Source organism: Rattus norvegicus, chromosome 12, assembly GCF_021556685.1.
Source record: "Rattus norvegicus strain SHRSP/BbbUtx chromosome 12, alternate assembly SHRSP_T2T, whole genome shotgun sequence".
Classification (NCBI taxonomy): domain Eukaryota; kingdom Metazoa; phylum Chordata; class Mammalia; order Rodentia; family Muridae; genus Rattus; species Rattus norvegicus.
In genome coordinates this window covers 19,442,977-19,469,522 of record NC_141545.1, presented here as the reverse complement: position 1 = coordinate 19,469,522, position 26,546 = coordinate 19,442,977, and the positions used below count along the sequence as shown (strand labels likewise).

Here is a 26,546-nt window from a genome sequence, read left to right as displayed (position 1 = left end):
GTGGAAATTTTAAACCAGCTTGGGTTGCAGGAGATCCTGTGTCCAAAACAAAAACAGGCCTATGGTGCTGCCTGCAGGCAAGAAGCACAAAGGTAGAGGGAATGGGGTGGGGTAGGGTGGGGTGGAGCGACACAGAGGGCAGGGAGGTGTGCAGCAGCCTGGAACTCACACAGACCCTGCCCCCAGAAGCCCTGCCTAGCCACAGGATCACCCTGACTTTGGGTCCCAGCAGTGGTTCAGTATTTACAGTGCATCAGAAATGAGAACTCTTGAACCAGAACTACCATTTGTTGTGATGCACATTTGCATGTTTGAGGGGGAAATTACTGTGTGACACACTGCAGCCTCTAAGAGGTGGGAGAGATGGAGGGACAGAGAGGTGCGCGTGTTGGTAGACAGAGGTGGAACTAGGTACTAGCGCGATGCCAGGTGTGAGAGAAGGCTACACAGTACCACAGGGGGCATGGGAATGTGAGCAACTGTGCAGCCACCTGAGGCCATGTTGGTGTCCAGGGTCTGTGGCCCTGCTGCAGCAGAGGGCCAGGTTGATGTCTAAGGTCTGTACGGCCACCGGAGACCATGCTGATGTAGGAGACCATGTCTATGGTCCTTGCTGTTGCTGGAAACCATGGGGAAGTCCACGATCTGTGCTCCTGCCAAGTGCAAAGGGCAAGGAAGATACTTTTGCTGTGGTCTCAATGACTGCCGACTGACAGTTAAGAGAGAGGGACATAGAAGGCTCCTGTCCTCTAAGGCCCCTACCTCCACCCCACCCCGCACCCCCAAAATAGCTGCCTAGATGTGAGAGAGCTCTTTATAATTGTGATAAGGAGGCTGAAGTGTAGCTCTCTACGATTGGTGCCGTCTGGCAGGGTTGCGGGTTGGGAAGGACTCAGTTGTCTTTAAGGGGGTAGCCACTGGAGTTTGATCATGCTCCCGTGAGCTCCAGTGAGTATCTGGGCAACATAAATTGGACATCCTCTCCCTCCTCCTCCCCCTCCTTCTCCTCTTCCTCTTCTTCCTCCTCTTCTTCTTCCTCCTCCTTCCCCTCCTCCTTCCCCTCTTCTTCCTCCTCCTCCTTCCCCCTTCTTCTTCCTTCTCCTCCTCTTCTTCCTCCTCCTTCTCCCTCCTCCCCCTCCTCCTCCCCTTTTCCTCCTCTTCTTCTTCCTCCCCCTTCTCCTCTTCCTCCTTTCCCCCTTCTTCCTCCTCTTTTTCCTCCTCTTCCTCTTCTTTTTTTGCAGGAGTGGGGGCATGGGGGCACAGATGACAAGAGTCGGGGCAGACTTGGAGGACTGGGAATTAAGCGTGATCAGGATCCATGATGTGAAATTCCCAAATAATCAATAAAAATATTACAAAGAAAGAATAAACATGGGGGTGGAGGGCAAAACAAAAGCAAACAAGCAAACAAAACCTGTAGCATTCTAGTAAATTATTGTGATTTAGAGCAAGCCCAAATGAAGTCAATGGATTGAGATCGCAACAGTAAAACTTCCATTTCCCCAGCTTATCTCTGAAAGACATTTCCTCAGTTGGGTGCATTTATTAAAATGAAAAATAGAAATAAAATCGATGCGGAATGCCTTTTCATTTTTTGCTAGAAGTAATATTCGTCCAGGAATACAGGAACTAATTAAAAGAAGAGCGCTCCATTCATCTCATTAAAAGATGTGCACTGGAGTTTGCTTTCATACTCCATGATGATTTGTAAAAAATTTGTCATGGCATCTCCAAGTCTGATTAATTACTAATAATCACTATAATGGGTAACTAATGCATAAATTTTTAATAGTTAAGAACTTTAGGCTCCCAGGGAATTTTTACAAATTATTGGAAACCCTTTTTTTTTTATAAGAAAGATGCAATTCAATGATAAAAAGACTTTCAAATATAGTGTATATTATAGCGACTGAGATTCTGCGTGTGGCTTGAAGGAGGGAAGGGATGATATAAAACTCTCAAATGTTACAAAGGAGAGGTTTTTTTTTAAGAGTTATCTGTTTGTACTTCAGCAAAGTGGCTGGGTATAAAATTAACTCAAATAAATCAGTTGCCTTCCTCTATACAAAAGAGAAACAAGCCGAGAAAGAAATTAGGGAAACGACACCCTTCATAATAGACCCAAATAATATAAAGTACCTCGGTGTGACTTTAACCAAGCAAGTAAAAGATCTGTACAATAAGAACTTCAAGACACTGAGGAAAGAAATTGAAGAAGACCTCAGAAGATGGAAAGATCTTCCATGCTCATGGATTGGTAGGATTAATATAGTAAAAATGGCCATTTTACCAAAAGCAATCTACAGATTCAATGCAATCCCCATCAAAATACCAATCCAATTCTTCAAAGAGTTAGACAGAACAATTTGCAAATTCATCTGGAATAACAAAAAACCCAGGATAGCTAAAGCTATCCTCAACAATAAAAGGACTTCAGGGGGAATCACTATCCCTGAACTCAAGCAGTATTACAGAGCAATAGTGATAAAAACTGCATGGTATTGGTACAGAGACAGACAGATAGACCAATGGAATAGAATTGAAGACCCAGAAATGAACCCACACACCTATGGTCACTTGATTTTTGACAAAGGAGCCAAAACCATCCAATGGAAAAAAGATAGCATTTTCAGCAAATGGTGCTGGTTCAACTGGAGGGCAACATGTAGAAGAATGCAGATCGATCCATGCTTATCACCCTGTACAAAGCTTAAGTCCAAGTGGATCAAGGACCTCCACATCAAACCAGACACACTCAAACTAATAGAAGAAAAACTAGGGAAGCATCTGGAACACATAGGCACTGGAAAAAATTTCCTGAACAAAACACCAATGGCTTATGCTCTAAGATCAAGAATCGACAAATGGGATCTCATAAAACTGCAAAGCTTCTGTAAGGCAAAGGACACTGTGGTTAGGACAAAACGGCAACCAACAGATTGGGAAAAGATCTTTACCAATCCTACAACAGATAGAGGCCTTATATCCAAAATATACAAAGAACTCAAGAAGTTAGACCGCAGGGAAACAAATAACCCTATTAAAAAATGGGGTTCAGAGCTAAACAAAGAATTCACAGCTGAGGAATGCCGAATGGCTGAGAAACACCTAAAGAAATGTTCAACATCTTTAGTCATAAGGGAAATGCAAATCAAAACAACCCTGAGATTCCACCTCACACCAGTGAGAATGGCTAAGATCAAAAACTCAGGTGACAGCAGATGCTGGTGAGGATGTGGAGAAAGAGGAACACTCCTCCATTGTTGGTGGGATTGCAGACTGGTAAAACCATTCTGGAAATCAGTCTGGAGGTTCCTCAGAAAATTGGACATTGAACTGCCTGAGGATCCAGCTATACCTCTCTTGGGCATATACCCAAAAGATGCCTCAACATATAAAAGAGACACGTGCTCCACTATGTTCATCACAGCCTTATTTATAATAGCCAGAAGCTGGAAAGAACCCAGATGCCCTTCAACAGAGGAATGGATACAGAAAATGTGGTACATCTACACAATGGAATATTACTCAGCTATCAAAAACGAGTTTATGAAATTCGTAGGCAAATGGTTGGAACTGGAAAATATCATCCTGAGTGAGCTAACCCAATCACAGAAAGACATACATGGTATGCACTCATTGATAAGTGGCTATTAGCCCAAATGCTTGAATTACCCTAGATGCCTAGAGCAAATGAAACTCAAGACGGATGATCAAAATGTGAATGCTTCACTCCTTCTTTAAATGAGGAAAAAGAATACCCTTGTCAGGGAAGGGAGAGGCAAAGATTAAAACAGAGACTGAAGGAACACCCATTCAGAGCCTGCCCCACATGTGGCCCATACATATACAGCCACCCAATTAGACAAGATGGATGAAGCAAAGAAGTGCAGACCGACAGGAGCCGGATGTAGATCGCTCCTGAGAGACACAGCCAGAATACAGCAAATACAGAGGCGAATGCCAGCAGCAAACCACTGAACTGAGAATAGGTCCCCTGTTGAAGGAATCAGAGAAAGAACTGGAAGAGCTTGAAGGGGCTCGAGACCCCAAAAGTACAACAATGCCAAGCAACCAGAGCTTCCAGGGACTAAGCCACTACCTAAAGACTATACATGGACTGACCCTGGACTCTGACCCCATAGGTAGCAATGAATATCCTAGTAAGAGCACAAGTGGAAGGGGAAGCCCTGGGTCCTGCTAAGACTGAACCCCCAGTGAACTAGTCTATGGAGGGAGGGCGGCAATGGGGGGAGGGTTGGGAGGGGAACACCCATAAGGAAGGGGAGGGGGGAGGGGGATGTTTGCCCGGAAACCGGGAAAGGGAATAACACTCGAAATGTATATAAGAAATACTCAAGTTAATAAAAAAAAAAAGAGTTATCTGTTTGTAATTATGTGTGTATGTGGGGGGTGGGGCTGTGCATGTGCAGGTGGTGCCCACGCAGTCTAGAAGAGGAGTTGCAGGCAGATGGGAACTGCCAGATATGAATGCTCAGAAGTGAACTCAGGTCCTTTTCTAGGACCCGCTCTTAACCTGAGCCCATTCTGCAGTCCTCTGAGGAGTGTTTCTAGTGTTTCCGAGGAGTGTTTCTAAGTGGGTGATGGTGCAGCTCACATCTCCTTGGTTTCTAGGTCCCTCTAGATGTATAGAAGAGAGAGCTAAATATTTACTTATGGTGGCTAAAGGCGTGGCTCGTGAATTGAGAGTGCACACTACTCTTTCAGAGGACAGCAGTTCAAATGCTAGCACCCATTTCAGGCAGTTTATAACTACCTGTAACTCCATCCAGTCTCAGAGGATCTGATGTCTCTGCCCTCTCCTGGTACCCACACTTAATTGCACCCCCTCCCTCCTGCTACACAGATGCACATAATTGAAAAAATAAAATTTTGTTTACAATACACTGAGAGTTACATCTAAACTTTTAAGTATAAACTTAAAATATGTGAAAGTACATTTTTCAAAACTCTCTCATGGAGTGTAAGGGTCAGAATATATTCTGTGAAAATTCTAATAGTGCCTCACCATGCAACAGCCTGGACTACCAGAGAGCTGGGATTGCAGGTGTACCCACCATGCTTGGCCTTTGTTCTGAAATGAAAGTTGAAACCGAGGGTCAGGGATATTGGCACCGGAAGAAATCCAGCTGCCACTTGCTGGGAAGATGGGAACTAGAAGATCAAAAGAGCAACACTCGAGAAAGTGCTGGACCAACTGAATAATACCACCCAGAAAGCTTGTAAGGTAGCACATAGAATATGCACTTTAAAATGCAGAATAAGGTTTCTCAACTCTCAGTGCCCGTAGGAGTCATCTGAACTGTGTGAGACCCTGTGCCTCTGGTGTTTCCAGACATTAGTGGACTTGGCTAAAAGCCTGGTCCCAGGAGCTTCAGCTCTTCAGAGTCAAATTCTGCAGCCTGACGAGATACTAAGGTGCTTCTTCTGCACATTAAAGTTGGGGAACCCAGATTTCTAACAAGCTCCCAGGTGATGCCAATGTGGCTGGTCTCTGGCAGTGTGCCATGGTCACCAGGCACCCTAACACAGACATGCTCAGCATGTCGCCTCTAGCCAAATCTTGGGCATTTGTCGAGAATAGATATCCCCAGCCCCCAGCCCAGAGCTAAGGACTCTAGAAGGGGCTTCAGGGCTCCGTGTAATCCAGCTTCCGGGTGGTTCTGTTTGAGAAAGCTGTGTTTGAGAGAGCCACAGCAACCCCATCATGTTAAGCATCTCGGGTTAATCTAGAGCAGTGGCTCTCAGCCTCCCTGATGCTGCAACTCTTTAATATAGTTTCCCCATGCTACGGTGACCCGAACCATAAACCTATTTTTGTCGTTACTTCATAACTGTAGTTTTGCTGCTGTTATGAAGTGTAGTGTAACTATCTGCATTTTCTGGTGGTCTTAGACCTGTAAAAGGGTGGGTCTGTTGTCACCAAAGGGATCGAGACCCACAGGTTGAACCACTGATCTAGAGGGATTGGTCAGTAGGAATCTAAGTGCTCAGAGGCCCGGCGTAATGGAAGCCAATGGTGAAAGCTCGGCAGGGCTCCCCAATGTGTGGCAGGCTGTAGAGGATAGAAACGGCACTGCTGGGACCAGACCCAGATGGATACAGAAACGGGGATAAGTTGCAAACGGGGTACCCCGGCTCTACACACTTCTCCTTAGCAAGGAAGCCTGTTCGCTGCTTCACAGATGAAGCTCAGTGGGAAGGCCGCCTTAGGATCGTTGACTCAAAGACATATGTCATCTCCAAGGAGACAAGAGATAGTCTCCTCCTCAGCCAAATGAGTGATCATTGCCTATGAATGCAGATCTAGGTCACCCCGAATTCTGTGTTCCAATGAGAGAACGATCTGGCGAAGTTTTTATAGCCGCCAGAACAAAAAGTCATAAATCAAGGCACTTTTTTCAAAACATTGGTAGGCAGGTTACAGCAAAGCAGAGAGACCTCAGCCGTAAGCCTTGGGCACGCTCCGATGAGGGCCTTTTGGATTGTGGAAACTAGGGTTTTGTTAAGCCAATGCATTCCTAAAGGTTTTTATCTGTTACAGCCTGTTGGGTCAAATACCAGAGGTGAGCAAGGAATGGCTATTCAGGGGGCAAAAAGATGGCCCAAGATAATTTGTCATTTGGCTCCAGATCAGCAACATTCCAACTTCTCTTACAAGTTGGTTCAAAGCAACCCAATCAGCCTTACAAAAGGTTCAGTGAAAGTACAGCTCTTTCTTGGATTGTTCGGTTCATGTGACAAAGTGACAGAGAAGTGAAGACCTTGGGGCTGACTCCTAGGAGGGTCCTGGAGAAGTGCTGAGGACAGCTGAAAATGCTGTGCCACCCCGAAAGTGTCCTGGCTAGCACCTAGAGGGACCTAGCCCCGACACCCCGCACTGGTACTGTGGCTGGCCTGGCAGAAATGAAGGTATTCTAAAGAGATACTTAAGTCTCTCACTCCGACTGTCAGACTGTTAAAACAGTGGACCCGAAGAAAGAAAATTCCTCAGGAATCTCATGCTGGGAGAAGGAAAAGACACCAGCAAGTGGAAGCAGTTGTTTCCATAAAGAGATTTCCAACTTGTTAGACCCCCTTACCCACTGCGGCTGAAGCCTGGATAGCAAGTCCAACCGTCCAACCGTGGCATCTGCTAGCTTCTGAGTAAACCCTACCCTCCTTCCAAGACCCCAAAGATGAGCTTGCTGGGTCTGATCCCTGGATGTCTTTGTCCCTCTTCCCAATGTGGCTGTATTGGATAGATCTCCTTTCTCTGCTTTCCACGATTAACTTGTCTCTTTAACTAATTTATTAAGAATGGGTGCCCCAGCCTAGCTTGTTGGAGTATAGACTGGGACCCTCAAGTTTGATAACAGTACTGTCACCTTCTCTCTTGTTGACCCATCCTAGGTTAGTGATGATGGTCCCTGAGACTTAGGCTCTGCCACATTAGTGGACCTGTGCCTTGATGGTAATGTCTCTTCAGCAAATGCCTAGGGTTCCACAGATCACCTGGACACACTGTGCCAGCATGTGTGATTGCCACCGAGGGACCATAGAGGGAAGGGATTGTTCTGAAACCCAGGTGACTCCTCGGCATAACATCATGTGCTCCTACACTCAAACGTGACAGTCATCAGGTTTTAGTTAGACTCAGGTAGGTCAAGTGAGGTCAAGCTTGAGTGAGAAACATCTGAGTTGACCCTAATAGCAGCAGTGTCCACCAGCCAGAGAGCTGGGCCAAAGCAAGGGGCACCTTGAGCCCTCTTCTGATTCCCCAAGATCCTGGTCCCTGGGAATCCTAAACCCATAGATCAAGGAGAAGATGACATCACCATGGCTTCAGTCTGAACCGTGCTGTGATATGTGTGTGTGTGTGTGTGTGTGTGTGTGTGTGTGTGTGTGATATTCTGATGCAAAATGTGCCTGCGTGTTTCAGGCCAGGAGTCTCGGAAGAGTGTGTGTCAACCAGAATAAAAGCAGATGGCCCCGGGGCTCATTCCTGTTTAGCAGGGATTCGTCCACTAAATGCTGGAAGCGCCTTGTCAGTCTGACTGATAAAAAGCTGCTCTCACACATAGCTTCTGTGTATCTGTATTAGTCAGGGCTCTCTAAGGGAACAGAACGGAGAGGATGAATAGATATTAAAAGGAGATTTATTAGATCGACTTGCACAGTAGGGGCTGAGTAGTCCAGTAATGGCTGTCTACACCCAGAAAAGCTAAAAACCCAGTCAGTAGCTGCTAGTCCCTGAGTCCCAGTCTGCCTCAGCCTCCCATGCTGACACTGAAGGCCTGGAGGATTCCTGGAGGGCCCTGGTCATCAGTCCATGGAAGGTTGAGGAAGCTGGGTTCAGAGGTCAACGAAGGATAGAGGCACTCAGGAGCAGAAGGGAAAGTAGACGAGTGTACACCCCTAGCCTCGACCCCTTTATATTTGGGCCACGAGTTCTAGGGGAGATCTTATGTTGCCACTAATCCTTCCTGGACATGTTCTCACAGGCCCTCCCAGGGGTGTGTGTTGGTACAGTTAACCATGACTGTGCCTTAGAGTACTTAAGGTTTAAAGCAGAGTGCAGGGTGGCCCACCCTTTCCTAAACCTTGGCTTTCCTCAGCAATGTAGGAGCTGGATGTTAAGCTGGTTTCTTGTTTTGTTTTAGTTTGTTTGTTTGTTTGTTTGTTGTTTATTTATTTATTTAGAGGTAAATACCATGACTCGGATGTGGAAGTGAGAGACACCAGCCTGCAGGAAGTTTCTTTCTTTCCACCATGTGGGACCTGGTTTTCAAACTCACGTTGTCAGGTTTAGCAGTAGTCAGCCTTACCCACTGAGCCATCTTGCTATCCCCTTGACTGGAAAGATTCTAACTCTCCACAGGAAAAGCAGGAGCCACTTCAGGGGGCTTGTTGTTTGTTTTTCTTTCTTTCTGTGTACTCCAGAGCACCGCACCGTCCAGGCCCACACTGTTTTATCTTCTAGGCCAAGTTGAATTTCTGGCTCTGTATTGTTTCTTTTCTAAGAACAGCACGGGTGTGATTTATTAGCTTTTGTCTCCCGCTGTTCCAAAAAGGGGGCCTTTTATTGTAGAGGGGAAATTGTTGAAGTCCCATCACCTGAAGAATAGAACTTGGCTCTTTCTTCCCCCAAATTAACTAAGATCAGTCCGTTTTCACTGGGCAGTATTCTTTTATTAGTTTTAATTCATTTTTCTGCACATCTGATTTTTTATTCATAATGCTTTTGATGAAAATTAATTAGTTTCTTTTACAGCTGAGACAATATTGTTGTGGGCACCCAGGCATTGTTATACTAAAAAGCTCCATTGTAAAGGCCACCCCAGGACTCCCAGTCTGAGTTGTTTCTCAAGGCACTGGCCACACCATGAGGCTCTGGGAACGTGGGAGCTCTGTGACTGCAGGGGTCCAAGCCTCAGTTTCTCCCTCGGTGCACTAAGGAGTCTGAGTCGGTTACGTTGTAAACTTTCTTTGATGAGCCTGTCGGAAGGAGACATGTAGATAAGAGAGATTCCTACTAAAACTGATTCACGTCAGACGGCTTGAACATCCTCATCTCCCATCATAAACTGTCAATCACCGAGTAACCATTCAGGGCAGATGGGAAGCGGTAAGTAGAGAACAGGGTGAGGAGACATGCTCCCCAAATCTAATCACGGAGACTTAGAAGAGCTTGAATATGCTCACCCCGAGAGACCTGGGCACACTCATCTGCACGGGCCTGGGAACTGTCACCTGGATGCCCTCGTGTGGGTGCTGCTGAAGGGGAGGACCTGACGGCCTCCCGTGGAAGGCTTGGGCGCCTTCTTTAGAGAATGGCTCGCTCCCATGCTCACCTGGCTTCTGGGTGCCATTAAGAGATTGAAGCCTGTGCTGATTCCCACCCCCAGCCCCACCCCCACACAGCTTTCCTACAGCTTAATCTCTTTAGCAACTGGGAACTGTAAAATCAAATTTCACTAACTGGAAAAAACAAAACAAAAACAAAAACCCACTTCCCTAACAATAGTTTCAGCAAGGAAGAGTTCAGGAGGAAAAATAGATGTGATGGTTTTACCCAAAGGCAACTTTCCAACTATCGGTCCATCTCGGTGCTGTTTGCCTTAGGCCTTGCAGATAAAAGTCAACCCATTTACCTACCCAAGCAGCTGCGGTCGGATTAAGCAGGAGCCTTCATTTTTATGAGACGTGCCGTTCTGTTTTTGCAAAAATCCATTATGAGTCAGACCAACTGAATTAATCAAATTATCATTTACTTACAGCACACTCCTTTATTAGCTGCAGCATGCGCTTTAGCAGAGCCCCTCCCACCACGCAAGAACTCCGCACCGGGCGGGGCGGGGTGGGGGTGGAGGCCTGGCGTTGGGGGAGGGGGGCGGGGAGGGAGATTCTGGCCACAGGAGCTTTAACTTTTCGGTGAAGGAGCCACCGAGGGTTCAGTCAGAAAGTGAGAACTCACCAAAAGAATGAAGAGAACTATTGGCTCGAATAGACAAAGGGCTGAAAGACTGCATATGCTAAACATGCCTGGAAGACAGGAAGTCAAGTAATGCAACTGCCTCTGAAGGGCAAAAAGATTGGGACTGGGAGATGCCACAGCTGGTGAAGTATTTGCCATGCAAGCATGAGTACCCGAGTAGGATCTCCAGTACCCAAGTCTTAGCCAAGCGTCAGAGCATGTGTCTCTAACCCTAGCTGGGCATTGGAGAGCAGAGACGGAGCGTCCCCGAGGCTCGCGGGCCAGATACACAGTTAGAGTTGATAAGCTGCAGGCTCAGTTAGAGACCCCGTCCCAATCAAGGAACAATCAAGCCTCCACACCCACATCCACACACCCACAGGGACGTGTATGTACACTGCACACCAAGGCTTTTGCTGTTGTTTGAGGCAGGACCCCAGGCAGGCCTCAAACTCTTTAAGTAGCTGACCCTGAATTCACCCTCCTCCAGCCTCAGTCTCCTGAGTGCTGGGGTTGCAGGCCTGAGGCATCATACCCAGTGGTTCTTGCCAAAGACACCCTGAAGCCTCCAGCTTCCCTTCCCAATTCACAGATCTCAAATTGCCCTCTTTGATTTTTTTTAACCAAATACAGCCTAATCAATTAAAAAGAAATTCCATCTGCATATTTATCTAACTTCAAACAAATTTTTTTCTATATAAAAAGACATACAATAAAAATAGCATTTGAGTGACTAGAGAAAATCGCTGTACACTAGAAAGTGGTTGAATTTTCATTATAAACAGAGGCGGAAATTGTGTTTTCTGGACTAAGTCCAACAGACGTATTTTATTTGAGCTGCTCCCCATGTATGGGTTTGCAGAAATCCGATTTAATAATTTTAAACCCCATTCCCAATTCCTTTGGGGGTGGGTGGGTCTGTATTTCTTGATAGCACACGTGAATGAAATAAGTGAGAGTAGCCTGCTTAGGCAGGAGGAAAGAGACCCCAGGAATCTCATTAACTCTAAGTTTAGGTTTCTGAGCAATGACGCTCTCTTAATTTCATGGACTGAATGAGAAAAAGCCCACCAGGAGGTGCATACCTCACATACACGTGTGCAACTGCAAAGGAAACCACGGGTATGCCCTATGAATGGGAAACGAATGCGCTGTTTAAAGGGACCTTAGTAAAGATTCCCCATAAATTATGTTTATTGCATGAAAATAGAGAATGAGGTGTGAATTCTAAGTGTGCTAGGGGAATCGAACCCACTTATTTTTAAAGAGAGGAGGACATTTGCTTAAGGAATTTGATTATCTATTGATAGGTCATTTCTAAAACTAATAGAGAACGTTCATCTTCCATCACGGCTGATGTTTTAATGCATACCACTCTCCCGGATCTCCCGCAGCTGCTCTCTTGGCCTCTGGCTCTGTGCAGATGTGCAACTATCCAGTGCACTGAATAGCCTCAGATCTGAATGGCCAGTCTTGTTTACTGTCCTCCTATCCTGGGGAGCGACTCAGGCAGAGGGCAGGACTAAAGCAGAGCAGGGGCGGGGCTGGGGAAGGAGGCTGTGAAAAGGGGCGGGGCTGATGCAGGGGCGGGGTGGGGCATGGGTCTTTTCCACATGTTTGTATGTATGGAAGCCTCCTTATTTCTCAGAGCCCCTCTTCCCCTTTCTCTACTGTGACTGTTAATATTAATGGTCAACAGTGTTAGAATCACCTCGGAGACAAGCTTCTGTGCAACTCTATAAGGGAGCTTTGAGACTAGGTTAATAGAGATGGGAAGAGGTCAGGGAGATGGTTCGGCAGATAAAGACACCTGCCATCCAGCCTGATCAGAGTTCGATCCCAGCACCCACATTGTGGAAGGAAAAAGATGAATTCCCATAATTTGTCCTCTGAGTTACAACATGCACACTCACACATATACACACACATGCATGCACACTCATACACATACACACACACACACACACACACACACACGCATGCACACACGAGTGGGAAAAAAAGAAATGCAAAGACTTATCCTAGCTATGGGTGCCACAACTACTGAGTTAGCACCCTAGAAAAACAAACAGGAGAAAGCAAGCTGAGCACCAGCATTGTCTCTGCTTCCCGATTATGGATACAATGTGAGCAGCTGCCTCACACTCCTGCTGCCGTGCCTTCCCCACCATGATGGACTGTGTACCTTCCAACTGTGAGCCAGAATAACTCTTTCCTCCTTTAAGTTACTTTTGTCGGGTTTCGTCACAGCAACCAGAAAGTGATCAATGCATCTGTATTCCTTTACCAGGAGCTCTGAATGTGTCTTCTTTCCTGTTCTTAACAGGAGATTACTCCGATCCCTCCAAACCCTCTTCCACCATGAATGGCAGCCTCTGTCCTGTGGTCTCTGTCCCCAGAGAAACTGCCATTAGGGTGAAAGGCCATTGATACATCCTGACTCTGGGGACTGTATTGCTTTTGGTCTCCTTGGCTCTGTGACAGGGTAGCTGCCTTGCAGGCCTGGGTCCCTGCTCTCCAAGCTCAGGCAGCTGTCACTTAGCCTCTCCTTTCTGTGCCTCTATTCCTCCACGCAGAGCCATGTGTGCCTCACTGCTCACGCCTGTCATTTGCCCTCCACCTGACTCTAGGTTCTTGAGATGTCGATCAAGAACTTGTACTCTCCTTCCTTCCCAAGCTCCCCACTACCATGAATACCTCAAGTTCAATACCCATATAAGAAAAGTGGCTATTTCTTGCCCACACAAATTCCTCTCTAACAGTGAGGTCATGCAGATTTCACAATCATAGGTCTCTGTCATTTCCCACCTGCTCCACTCAGTTCCCAGCTATCTAGGCTGCTTCTGAAATAGCAGCATTAGGATTTAGTGTTTATTAGGGATGGCCGTGCTGCAGTAGACTTTAAGAGGAGACTATATCCCACAGCCACAAAACCATTAAGAGTCAAAAGAAGACATGGGGTCATGTGTGTGTCCCACTTTCTCAGGCTCCCTCTTGTCACCCTTGTTCCTCACTGTCACCCTCTCACGCCTCTATAAACTGACATTCTTCAGGTGATACTGCTGCTGGCCCTCCTGGAAGAATATCTGAAAGTGGCAAGCTCTTGTGCATATTTAAAATGTGATATATATATATATATATATATATATAGTGAGAAATATTATGTGTGTCTTAAGGGTGCAGATATGTGTGCGTGTGCATGCGCACACATGCCCATGCATGTACATGCACTGGCACATATGTGCCCATGCCTGTGGATGCCAGAGGATCTTTCAATGCTGGAATTCCAAGCTTGTGGCTCTTTTAACCCAGGTGGTAGGGACTGAACTCATGGCCTCATGGTTACAAGCCAGCATTTTACTGACTGAGCCATCGCTCTACCCTAGTTGTGAAGACTTTTTAGCGTTAAGTGTTGCCATTTACAGATGAAACTGATATCACTCTTCCGAAAGAATCAACTAAAATATCTACATGCTCTCGTGGCCAGAAATGGTTGAGTCCTTCAGGAGTGGAAAACATTCTCCTTGACCACTAGTGGTGGAACTGGTATTTGATCTCCCACCAAGTGTTCAGAATTTTACTCTCAGTGTTATTTTATGATGGCAATGATGTCATTGATTACCCTATCTACCGTTTCCCAAACAGTTACACTAACTCAGGACCAAGTATTTGAATACATGAGCCTATGGGGACCATTCTCTTTCAACATTTCCCAAAATGCATCACTTGAACCATTTAGATTGGAAGCATGTACCCCAGTGAATTGGATTCCCAAGTGTTGGTTTTGGGTCTCACAAGGGACTCAGTTGCTTTTCTTTTCTATTTTCTTTTTCTTTTTTTGTTTTGCTTTGTTTTAAAGATTTATTTATTTTATGTATTTGAGTACACTGTAGCTGCCTTCAGACACACCAGAAGAGGGCATCGGATCCCATTATAGGTGGTTGTGAGCCACCATGTTGTTGCTGGGAATTGAACTCAGGACCTCTGGGAGAGCAGTCAGTGCTCTAACCACTGAGCCATCTCTCAGGTGGCTTTTCTTTCTTACACAGCAGAGTTTACCCAGGGATCCTTTCTCCACAGCTCTGAATCATGCTTTGTGCCTTCCTACAAGTCTCATCACTCTGGGTCACTCATATTCAAGATACAGGTGAGAAGCAGACTTTCCCTTCTCCAAATATCGCTCAGGAAAGACAGGAAGATGGACCACCCATGGCCTCTTAAGAAAGAAGGGGGCATAAAACTCAAATCTCTCAAAACAAATTCTTGAGATTGCTGTGTTAGGAAAGACCTCCCTATTGGAGCAGATGCCCTCCTCTGAAGACCACACCCCTGACTGGCCCCTCTAACGGGACAACAGTAGAGTTCCTTTTCCCTGCATTCCTTTCTGGGATCCAGCTTAGGTCATCAGGCTTGGTGACCAGTCCCCTTCCCCACTGAGCCATCCCACTGTCTTAACTGGTATATAGGAATTTTCACACCTGTCACAGGCAAGTGTTTTCCACCCCAAATTTCCTGCCAACTGCTAAGCTGTGCTCTGAGCCACTCCTGAACTGCTGTATTCAATCAATTCTCATCTGCCAGCTCTTCTCCAGGATGGCACCCATCCCCACACTTGCCTGTCTCCATAGTCACAGCTGCCTCTCTAGTATCCATAGTGCCCTATGATGGTGACCATTGCACAGAGCTGTGTGCTTACCTTGCCTAGCAAAATATTAGTGCTGCTGCCAGGTAACCCTGTTGCTGCTGCGTGTGTGTGTGCGTGTGTGTGCGTGTATGTGCGTGTATGCGTGTGTGTGTGTGTGTGTGTGTGTGTGTGCGCACGTGCATGCACACATGCAGGCCACACGTGAATGCCGGGTGTCTTCCTCTATCACTCTCTACCTTGGTCATCTTTCAGTAAACCTGGAGCTTATTCCTCCTGCTAGACTGGCTAGCCAGCAGGCTCCATGGCCTCTCCCATCTCCATTCCTCAGCACTGAACTCCATGCTGGCTGGACGCATGGCTCTAGGCACAGCCTTTACAGAGGTGCTGGGGATTCAAACTCAGGAAAACGCTTTACCCACTGAACTGTCTCCCCGGTCCCGTCAGTTTCTTTTTGACCTTAGATCCCAATGGAATGGAATGTTTACGATTTCAAACGCCAAGAAATGAAACGTCTTAGATATTTATGTGGAAATTGATTTATTAGTCTTTAGATAATTCTTGAGGAAAATTTGTTGGAAAAATTCATTGGTTTAGAAGGTAATTTTTGGACTTCAGGGCACATCACAAGAAAATATTATGAGTTTGGAAGATGTTTTGAACTTCGCCGCTGACTGGGGAATTTCAATTTGAGGCAGGATGCAGAACTCATTTTGATGGATGGCTGTGAGGGTCTGCACATTTGGGGAACAAATTGGAAACCGGCTGATGGCTGCCCACTGCCTATACACAGCAGTCCTTAGGGCTGAAGCAAGCCATTCTTCTTCCTTTGCTATCCTTACCTTTCCAAGCTTCCTGTCTCCTCTCCTCTACTTTCATCCCATCTTCTTTTCTACCTATAAATGTAATGTCTGAAAACCATCAATTAATCTGTTTTCTAAAAGCTATTCCCAACCTCACACAGTGAGTCTTTGGGAATGAAGCCTTTAACTAGGAAGGCAGCGCTTTGCACTAGGGTAACATGTTGGCTTTGTTAGAAAGAGAACTTAAGAGGTAAAGGATAGCAACATATATTCCCCATGTGGCTAAGAATTCACGGCTGGGACATGACAAGGCAGAGCTGGGCAGGGCAGGCCATAGCAAGGCAGGGCAGGGCGAGACGTGTGCTGAGGTTCTGAGATGTTATCTACAGTCCAAATGTGGCCTGAGTTCTCTCTGTATTTCTGTTCTCGGTTTCCACCTCTCATTAAGCATGTCTAAAGTGGCAGTTCTCAACGTGTAGGTTGCAACCACTTTGGGGGTCGAATGACCATTTCCCAGGGGTCACCATTGGGAAACACACATATTTACATTAAGATTCACAGCAGTAGCAAAGTTACAGTTCAAATGTGGCAACAGAAATAATTTTATGGTTGGGGGTTCACCACAGCATGAGGAAGTGTGAAGAAGCGAGGGCCGCTGTGCCTCTCTTTTGGGTCCTGTCTGTCTTCTACTTTGTCAAATGACAATAGTGTCATTACCTCTTCATTTCCATACAAGGAAACACGCACACATGTACACACGCATGCGAGCACACACACACACACATAAACACGCACACATACACATGCATACACACATACACACATGCACACACATACATACATACATACATACATACACACACATACACATATAGGCACACACATGCACAGGCGCACACACGTGCACACACACAAATACACACGCGCGCGCACGCAGTGTGATAGCACCTGGCAGCATCACAGCTTAGCTATTGTCTGTGCAGATGAAACAACATGTCCACACGTCTGTAATCCAGGTTCTTAGGAAGCTAAGGCAGGAGAATCTAAAATGCAAGGCTAACCTGGGCTAGCGGGAGAAACTCTGTCTCAAAGGTCTAAAATATCAAACAAAACAAACAATTCTTTATAACTTATTTATCTAATTACTGTGTGGGTTTGGGGCCAGACTTGACCAAACCTCTGTGTCCATGATCAATAATTTAAAGTTAAACAATACACGTGGGCATTTCACTTGCTAGAGTGAAAATCATCGTTTTATTAAAATTCGTTTAAAGCTTGTTAGAAGCAGACAGAGATACTATCTATGCCCGAATAATACGCTTTGAAACATAGTGTCTTTCTTGAAGACATGCTATCCTTTCTGCAAATTGAATTATTTGGCGATATTAACATTTTAATGAAGGAATTATCCCATTTTCGTATTTCTGAAGGAACTGATACTCAATTTCTGCTCCGTGTTAAGCGTGTGATGAGTACTTAGCGTAGTTGAAAGTCTTGGTGAAAACTAATTTATGCTTAATTTTTCTGTGAAGACAGAAGCTGTGATGTGTTTACCTCCTTGTCTTCCCAGTCCCTGGATCTGTCTTTTGTAAATATAGCTCTAAGAGGGTAGCAATTGAGGGAAGTAGTGTCTTCCACATGAAGACCTCCCAACCACCCACGTGTTCTGCGGAAGCCGATTTTTGGAAAGAGTCTTGCTCAGTAGTGAGAGTTGCCGGCACCAGGCAGCTCAATTCCTGTGATTCATGGGGATTTCTGTCAGTGATTCTATATAGCCCACCAGTAAACCTGCCTCGTCGGTGGAAATGAGGTTGAACCCAGGACAAATGGCCTTTGGAAGGGAACTGGACGCTGAAGCTAAATGGCTAAATAGCTTCAGACACCCCCCCCCCCCCGAGGAAGAAAAATAAGATTTAAAGTGTTGTTATTAGAGAATACGATCTATAAATACAGTAGTATATTCTCATACCCATGACAGATTTTGACAAATAAGAAAAAAATGTTTTGCTGATAGGGAAAAAATGTGTTTGGAGTGTGTTTTACACCATTGAATGCCGCTGGTGCATTGAGAGATTGCAAGCGGACTTGACGGAGAGTTAATGGGGGTGAGCGGAGGAAGGAGGAAGGGCTGCCTGGGATTGGAGGGCTGTTTTCCGTAGGACATCTTCAGGGATGCTCAAATCAGAGGCCAGATGTCTCAGCTGGTCCCCAGCTACTCCTGAGGAGGAGGGGCCAGGTATCAGAGCGTGGGTCACCTGGGATTATTGAATATACTGGGACAGATATTCCACGGATGAATGAGGAATTCAACACCCAAGACAGAAGGAAGAACCATCATTCACAACAAATGGGCGGACATGAATGAGGGCAACGTGATAAGTGAAACAAGCCAGACACGAGGACACAGGTAGCCGTACTCTCTCTCATACGTGCACACGAAAAGCTCTGCTCGCAAGCCTGGCCTGGCGGCAGATGCCTGTATTCCTATGGTGCAGGAGATGGGGGCAGGGAGGGTCAGGAGTTCAAGGTCACTGTCAGTTCCATATCAAGTTCAAGGCTGGCCTGGTATGTTATTTACTTGTCTGATTGCTCTGAGGGTAGAATGCAATGGCTTACGTAACTTAAGGGAGGAAAGATGTATTTATTTAAACTCTACAGTTGGAGGGCTCAGAACTCATGGCAGGGAAAGTGTGGCCACAGGAGCTGCAGGCAAGCCGCTCACGCTGCCACCACAGTCAGGAAGCAGAGGGTGATGGATGTTACTGTTCAGCTCGGTTTTCCATTTTCATTCAGCCCAGAATTCCAGCCCCTGGGATGGTGTCTGGTAGGCTTTTTCTTTCCCTTGGCGACACAGAGGTAGGCCAGATTAGACCAGATTCAAGGTAGAGGAAGGCAGGTTTATTAGGAGGGAGCTCCAGGTGGGCTCACTGAATCTGCAGGTGGAGGTGGGTGGAGTCAAGGTAGTTTTATAGAATTTAGGGTGGTGACATGTCAGCTAGGAGCTGGGATTGTGTCCATATATGGTCAAAAACTGAGCCCCTGGGAGGCCACTCAGGGTGGGATGCAGAAATGCGGAGGGGAGGAGAGCTAACATTGTTAGCTTGCAGCAGGAGTAGGGGAGGGAGGGCAGGCGGGGTTCCCAACGTGTGCAGGGGATGAGCAGGGCTTCCAGATCAGAAGTGTTCTCCACAGTTAAACCTTGTCTTCCTATTCCATTAACCTCATCTAAACAGTCCATCACAGGACTGCCCCGAGACTTATCTCCTAGGTGATTCTAGATCCTATCAAGGTGACACTCAGCATGGGCGTCACCCCTGAGATGACACTGAAAAAGACAAAAAAGGAATCAAGAGTTGACAGTGCAGGTCAGTGGGTGACAGCGCTTGCCACTGAGATTTACAACTGGAATTTGATCTCTGGAAGCAGCAACCTCTTCAAGTTGTCTTCTAAGTTTCATAAGCAACTATCGAGAGCTCGAACGTCTGCAAGCGCCTGTAAGCCCAGCTCAAGGAGATTGGTGCCCTCTTCTAGCTTCCCGGAATAGCTGTATGCATGTATGGACACGCACGCGCGCGCGCGCACACACACACACACAGAGAGAGAGACAGAGACAGAGACAGAGACAGAGACAGAGAGACAGAGAGAGACAGAGAGGGAGAGAGAGGGAAAGAGAGAGACAGAGACACAGAGACAGAGACAGAGACAGACAGAGACAGACAGAGACAGACAGAGAGGAAAGGAATAAATATAACTTTAAAGATCAGCAAACAAAAACAAAAGGTTGGTCTCAAAGTAGAAGAGAATAGAAAAATGTTCCCCGTTTACTGGGAATGGGAGGCAAAGGTAGAGAGTCTGGATAACAAAATAGATAGCTAAGGGGATTAATTACAATGTTTTAAATTACACTGAGGCTCACACTAACCTCTGAGTGTGTGTGTGTGTGTGTGTGTGCGTGTGTGTGTGCCCTGACACGTGCATACAGCTGCTCTGGGAGGATAGAAGAGAGCATCAGATCTCCTTGAGCAGTTGTGAGCTACCCAGTGTCGGTTCTGGGAACTGAAGTCCCATCCTCTGCAGGATAAGCAAGCACTCTAAACCACTAAGCCAGCTCTCCAGTGCTACTTTTGTGACAAACCCTCAACTAGCCAGAGCTGGCTTCAAACTCACTGCTTAATGTAGGATGACCCTCCTGTCTCCACCTCCATCACTCTGAAACATGGGCAGTGCCGTCACACCCGGTTGGACAAAGACCTAGGACTCGGAGCTGGCTAAGCAAGGGGTCTACCAACTTCAAATTTGTTTTGAATATATCCTATTATGGGAAAGGAAGGCCTATGCTTCTCTAATCCCTTTGTGATGTACCTTTGTCACAGTCACCTGCCCCACTGGTTTCTGAGAGAACTTCTCCCCACAAGTCAGACTGTCACCTCATGGCCCAGGTCATCCATTCTGTTCTACCGAGCAGTCCAGATGAGTCAGTGTTTGGCCATGGACAAAGCCGGTGTGTGTTGACCCTGCTGGCTGAGATGAAGGAAGGCAATCCTTCCAATGAATCTTGAAAACTGTGTGTGGTCTGAGTGTAGGTCGGAAAGTTTGCTCATTTATTTACCAAGCTCGGCAGGCATTTATTAAATGCCAGCTGCTAGGCCGATGATGATATAGATAGTACCCTCAATGTCTTACAAGCAAGCCTGACTTATGCCTTCAAATCATTGTATGCAGTAAAGCAAGTGAATGCCAATGTTTTAAGCTCACTACAGAGTTCACAGAAGTTCTAGTGAGTACGACATTCAATGCCACGGATTGCATATCCTTCCAAGGCAAGCTTGATTCAGACCCCACTCCTGGTACAAGATTATCTCAACCTAAATGGTAGCATAGACTGTGGAAACTGGCAAGTCTCACTCTCAGAGTCTCCAACTGACTTCTGGAGACCTCATTATTGTAAGGACGAAAATGACCATGTCCCAGAATGTCAATGAGAAGATCTCTCACTGAGCATGGGATGCAACTTCTGAAAAGACTGTTACTTACGAAATCTTAGTCCTACAACTAACTTGAATTTATTAGACAATAAAAAAGGCACAGTGTGTGTGTGTGTGTGTGTGTGTGTGTGTCTATGTTCCTATAATAAAACATTGACCAAAAAGCAACTTGACAGAGGAAAGGGTTTATCCATCAAGAAAGGAAGCCATGGCAGGAACTTGGAGGCAGAAACTCAAGCAGAGACCATAGAAGAGAGGGAACACTTCTTACTGGCTTCGCTTCCATGCCTCTTACTTTCCTTGCTCACTACGTTATACAACCTGCTTACTTATATACCTGCCCAGGAATGGTACCACCCACAGTAGGCTAGGCTCTCTAACATCAATGGTCAGTCAAGACAGAACCCCAGAGACATGCCTACAGGTCAATTTAATGGAGACAGTTGCTCAAAGAAGGTTCATATGCATACACGTGTGTGTCTGCATATGTCTGTGTGTGTGTGTGTGTGTGTGTGTGTGTGTGTGTGTGTGTGTGTAGGAAGGGGTCTGTCTATTTGTCTGTCTCACCTTCAGCCTTGTTTTGTTTTGTTTTGTTTTGTTTGCTCTTGTATACAGCAGGCTAGCTGGCTGACTAGCTGGCCCTTGAGCTTCTGAGTATTCTCTTGTCTCCCCCTCCTGTCTCACAGGAGGGCTGGGAGTGCAGATGTGCATGACTATGCCCAGATTTACATGGATTTGAGACATTTGGACGCAGGCTCTCATGCTTGCACAATACTGAGCCCTTTCCCTAGGCAGAAGGACTATTTTAAGGGATTTTTCCATCAAATTGCAAACTAACATGCAAGTTGATGTCTTTATGCAGGTAAGGGCAGGCACAAGATAAGGCAAGGCCAGTGATTGGGCAGTGAAAAAGAAAGGCAGGTGGCAGAATTTTAGAGACAGGACAGAGAGGATGGAGAAAAGAGAGGAGAGAGGAGATGGAGGAAAAGAAGGGCTACCCAGATCAGTGTGGCCACAGGACGCTATGAAAATCTTATAAGGGATGGATAATTACAGGACAATTTGTCTTATCTGGGTGGGCAGTTGATATCAATTGGCTCTGAGTTTATCGTGTGGATTTTTGTGGCGTGAGAATTTACTGATATAAATCTCATTGATAAATTACAAGCCTTGAGAGTTTTGATTTTACTGGGTTACTAGGAATTGTGACTATAACCCCAAGGGGCAGATGGCTGCATGAGGCTGGGGTGGCATTGACCAGAGAGTCTGCCGAGATGGGAACACCCTGCTGGTGCCATGTGGCCCACCAGTGCTGACACTAGCATGAGATGGTGTTTCATTTTCTCATTATTTCCTGCCACACTAAAGGGCGTGAAACTACTCCACCATCTCATGTAATAGAAATGATAAAAAAAAAAAAGATATAATGAAAAGATAGACAGGCAGAGGCAAGGATATGCAGCAGAGAAAAGAGGAAGGTGGATGAGTTGTGACAAAGCCTGAACAAAAAAGGAGAGATCTGCAAGGGTATCCCTAACCCCTAATCTCGGGAGCTTCTTGGGGCAGAAGGTATGTGACGGCCCTCGAGTATACACACATGCATACACATCATAAAAATAAATAAATAAGTAAAAAGACAATTAGCGGTGTCAGTGGCACAATCCTCCTTGGTGTAGGGACGGGGCAGCAGGTAGTCTACCACATAATCCGAAGGATACAGGTGGCTGAGCTCCAGCCATGGTGGTACAACTGACCCTGGGGAAGCTGAGGCAGGAGGATCAGGGGGTTGAGTGAGCGCAACGCCAGTCTTTCAGGATGGTAAGATAGAGGCACCACTCACGGAAGGTGGTTTGTCAAAGAAACATTGACTGGAGAAAACAGGTGAGGGGGTGGCTATAGAAAAGATGCACGGGTGCTTTTAAGAGACGCAAAAGAACATATTGCCACCGCTAAAAGTGGGCAGCTTAGAGGCTACATGTTCCCTGTTGAAATAAAAATTCAACAGACTGAAGAGAAACATGAAAATAACCGAAGAACAAGCTTGGAAACGCTCCTAAAATGTATCAGAAGTGCACCAGGAGACGTGCTGCACATTTAATACATCAGTGGATTCTGAAGGTTGAGCCTGCACTGCTGACGTTCAGCTCCTTTTACAAATAAGGCTCTTACAAGTAGGAGGCTATACAGAAGGATTCTGGATGGTTTTCCATAAGTGAAGAAAGATAAATTACAGGCTTGGAAGTGGCTCACTGGGTAGAGCACTTGCTTAGAATTCACGAAGTCCTGGGCTCCATCCCCCAGCATCACATAAACCACCAGGCAGAGTGGTGCACTCCCGGCTCAGGAGGAGTTGGCAGGGGAATGGGGAGCTCAAGGGCATCCTCTGCTATGTGTTGGATTTGAAGCCAGTCTGGTCTGGAGACTCTTGTCTCAAAAACAAAATGAAAAACAAGAAAACAAAAACCTATTCCTCCGAAACAGAAGAACAATTAACTAACTAATCAATTAGTAGGATGTCAATAAAATGGAAACGAAGTTAAACAAGTTATCTGAAAAGACCTGAGGGCAGGGGGGTTCTTTGGCAAAAGTTCTGAGGATAAACTCAGAATGTAGAATTCCATGTTCCCTGCCGAAGACAACGTGAAGGGACGACAGTGAAGGCTTCTCCAGGATGGGCGACCTGAGGAACTTGCCCGGTATACTTGCGAATTAATGAATGAATCACGGGTTCCAGCAGCCAGGAAACCTCAGGGCAGTGGAGAGTAAGGAGCAGGAAACTGAGCTTCGGTGCATATTCCACAGTGTTTCCTGTTGGCAGTGCCAATGAGGGTAAAGGTCTGTTAGCATCAGCAAGCAGCGATGTGGGGGAGCATGGGAGAGGGCAGTCAAGTTGGGAGACTGCAGTCTATAAACGGTGCCTAAAACGTATGAAAGCTGATAGGACAGTAGGCGTTTACATCACAGGTTCCAAGTAACTAAGGGCGGGCAGGATGGAATGAAGTAAATCTTGTCATCCAAGGTAAGACAGCAAAAGAAGGTTAAGGATAAGTAGGAGCTGGAGTGTGCACCACTCTTGCAGAGGACCCAGGTTCTCCTCCCAGCATCCACGATCTGGTACGTCTCAAACACTTATAACTCCAGCTCCAGTAGATCCAGCAGCCTCTTCTGGCTCCCAGAGGCACTCGGCACACGTGTGGTGTGCATACATGTTGGCAAAAAAAAAAAAAAAAGATTTTAAAAATAAGTCTTCAGACAACAAGCCAGGCACATGACAGAATAAAAACATACACAACCTGGCCTAGCTGCTGATAAATGGCCAACAGCAGCGTAAGGGAGGAAACGGTTTACTCCGTCACACTTCCGCATCACAGTCCGTCCTTGTAGGAAAACAGGTCAGGAACTCAATCAGGGACCTACAGGCAGGAACTGAAGCAGAGGCCATGGAAGAACAAACACTGCTTACTGGCTTGCTCTCCATGGCTCGATCACCTTGCCTTTTTATACAAGCCAGGACCACCTGCCCAGGGGGATACTGCCCATGGCATCATAGGCCCTACCACATCAACATTAATCAAGAAAACACCGTAAAACGTGTCTGTAAGCCAGTGTAAGGGAGGAAGCTCCTCAATTAGGTTCCCTCCACTGAGATGACCCTAGTTTATGTCAACACATACACACCTTGATGCAATTATGTGAAGTATTTTTTTTTCGTTTGATTTTATTTGTTTGATGAGCTGCTTGGTTGGTGGGTTGGTTGAGGCATACATGGTTTCGTGTGGTGCACCCAAACTGGCATAAGGAAGGTAGATTTGTGCATGACTGTGGCCAGACAACCAAAATAGAATCTGTATGCAAAATAAGAAAGCCAGGGCAGTGCGGGAAGCCATAGTTCGGTGGTAGAGCATTTGCTTAGCGCACAGAAAGCCCCCAGCCTCTATCCCTAGCACCACAAAATTGAAAAAGAAGGGGAGGGGAGGGGGGAGAGGAGTAAAACCTTCAGTAGACCTCATTAAACAATAATAATAACAAAGCAGGAAGCAGAGCTGAAGATGTTGTTCAGTTAGTAGGGTGCTTGCTAAGCACGCCGGAAGCCCTTGTTAGTGTGATGCTGAGGACCATATTTTACGCTGGGTGCATGGCTCGGCTATGGAGCGATTGCCCAGAGTCCACGAGTGAGAGGCTGGGGGCGTGGCTCAGCTGTGGAGCGATTGCCTAGAGTCCTCCAGTGAGAGGCTAGGGGCGTGGCTCGGCTGTGGAGGGATTGCCCAGAGTCCGCCAGTGAGAGGCTGGGGGTGTGGTAAGTTAGTGACCGAGCACTTATCTAGCACGGATGAGTACTGAAGTCAGTCCTCAACTCCACAGAAATAAAAATAATAAAAATAATTAGCTAAAGTCATGAACCACCTAAAAGAAAAAGGGTTGGATCAAACTATAAAGTGCCCTAAAAAGAAGAGTCCTTAAATGTAATTTTAATCTCCCTTGCCCTGACAGCTGAGGATGCTGAACGCTTTTTAAAGTATTTATTGTCTTATCTTTCTTGTCCAGTCCCATGGTCCATTCATTAAAAACTGGTTGTTTCTTTTCTTGACGTTTAGTTTCATAAATTCTTCATGAACTCTAGAAGCTGGTCCTTTTTCAGATATAGCAGGCAAGGACTCCCCTCATTCTCTAGGCTGCCATTTTGCTTGATTGGCAGTTTCCTGGGCTTTTCATTTTTTGAGGTCCCATTTGTCCATTTCCGGTTTTCCTACACTGCAGGAAGATACTCAGAAAGTCCATGCCTGTGCCTGTACATTGAAATGTCCTCCCTGTTTTACCCCCTAGCACTTTTGGAGTATCGGACCTTACTGATATTTTCAATAGAGGTGTTCTACGATGTGCCCAACACTGCTCCCAGAAGACATGGTTACTAAATGAAAATCTTAGCCCCATGTATGGGATAGCTCCTTATGAATTATTGGTCATGGAGTCTCCAGACGTGCCCAAAACAACACAGGGCACTGTCGTTGCCTTGGTTGCCCACCATAATTAGATGTTAAGACCCTATTACTGAAGCCATGGTTCACTTTGAGGGGCAGGATAGAGAGAAATCAACCTCAAGTTAACCAGGAAACTCCCTGCTGGTTTGCTTATATAATGTCAGAGGTACTTGCTGGCTGCTGGGGGAGGAAGGGCATCAATGGTCTTGTCAAATGGTGGATCCTGCCTGCAGTAACACCGACCTGCTGGTAAGATGGGCCCAATGATGCAGTCTGGGTAACCAACCAAGTCCTGATCCAAATGAGGCTACTCGACAGGAGGGATTTCATGCCTGGTTTGGTAGAGCTGGCCAAACGCCCATGACTGGGGAGAGCATACGCCCCAGCAAGAAACATACTGCTGTCGCCTTGCTGAGCGGTCATGTTACCAAACGGCATCCTATATGTATGCGTATGCCCCTAGGTCTGTGTTGCTTTTGAACTTGGTCAGGTGTGCTTAAGGTACGTACCAGTATCAACCAAACACAGCCCGCTGCTCCTGCAGGAAGGCTGATTAAATGCCCTATTGCATATCTAAAAAGCCATCTTATTCTCGGAGGTCAGAGATGCGCCTCTCACAAAGATGAGGCGAGATCCAATTTCAATTCGTACTAGTTGACA

At 46.2% G+C, this 26,546-nt stretch overlaps 1 protein-coding gene and 1 long non-coding RNA gene across 2 annotated transcripts in view; one reads left to right on the top strand and one right to left on the bottom strand.

Moving 5' to 3' along the window:
* Sdk1 (sidekick cell adhesion molecule 1) overlaps positions 1–26,546 on the top strand; it is a 983,759-nt gene that overhangs the window by 573,233 nt on the left and 383,980 nt on the right.
* On the bottom strand, positions 9,255–10,332 carry LOC148002209 (uncharacterized). The gene is made up of 2 exons (XR_015634224.1): positions 10,159–10,332; positions 9,255–9,498 (listed from the first exon to the last, which is right to left on the bottom strand). It is a non-coding gene; the product is annotated as an uncharacterized LOC148002209 (long non-coding RNA).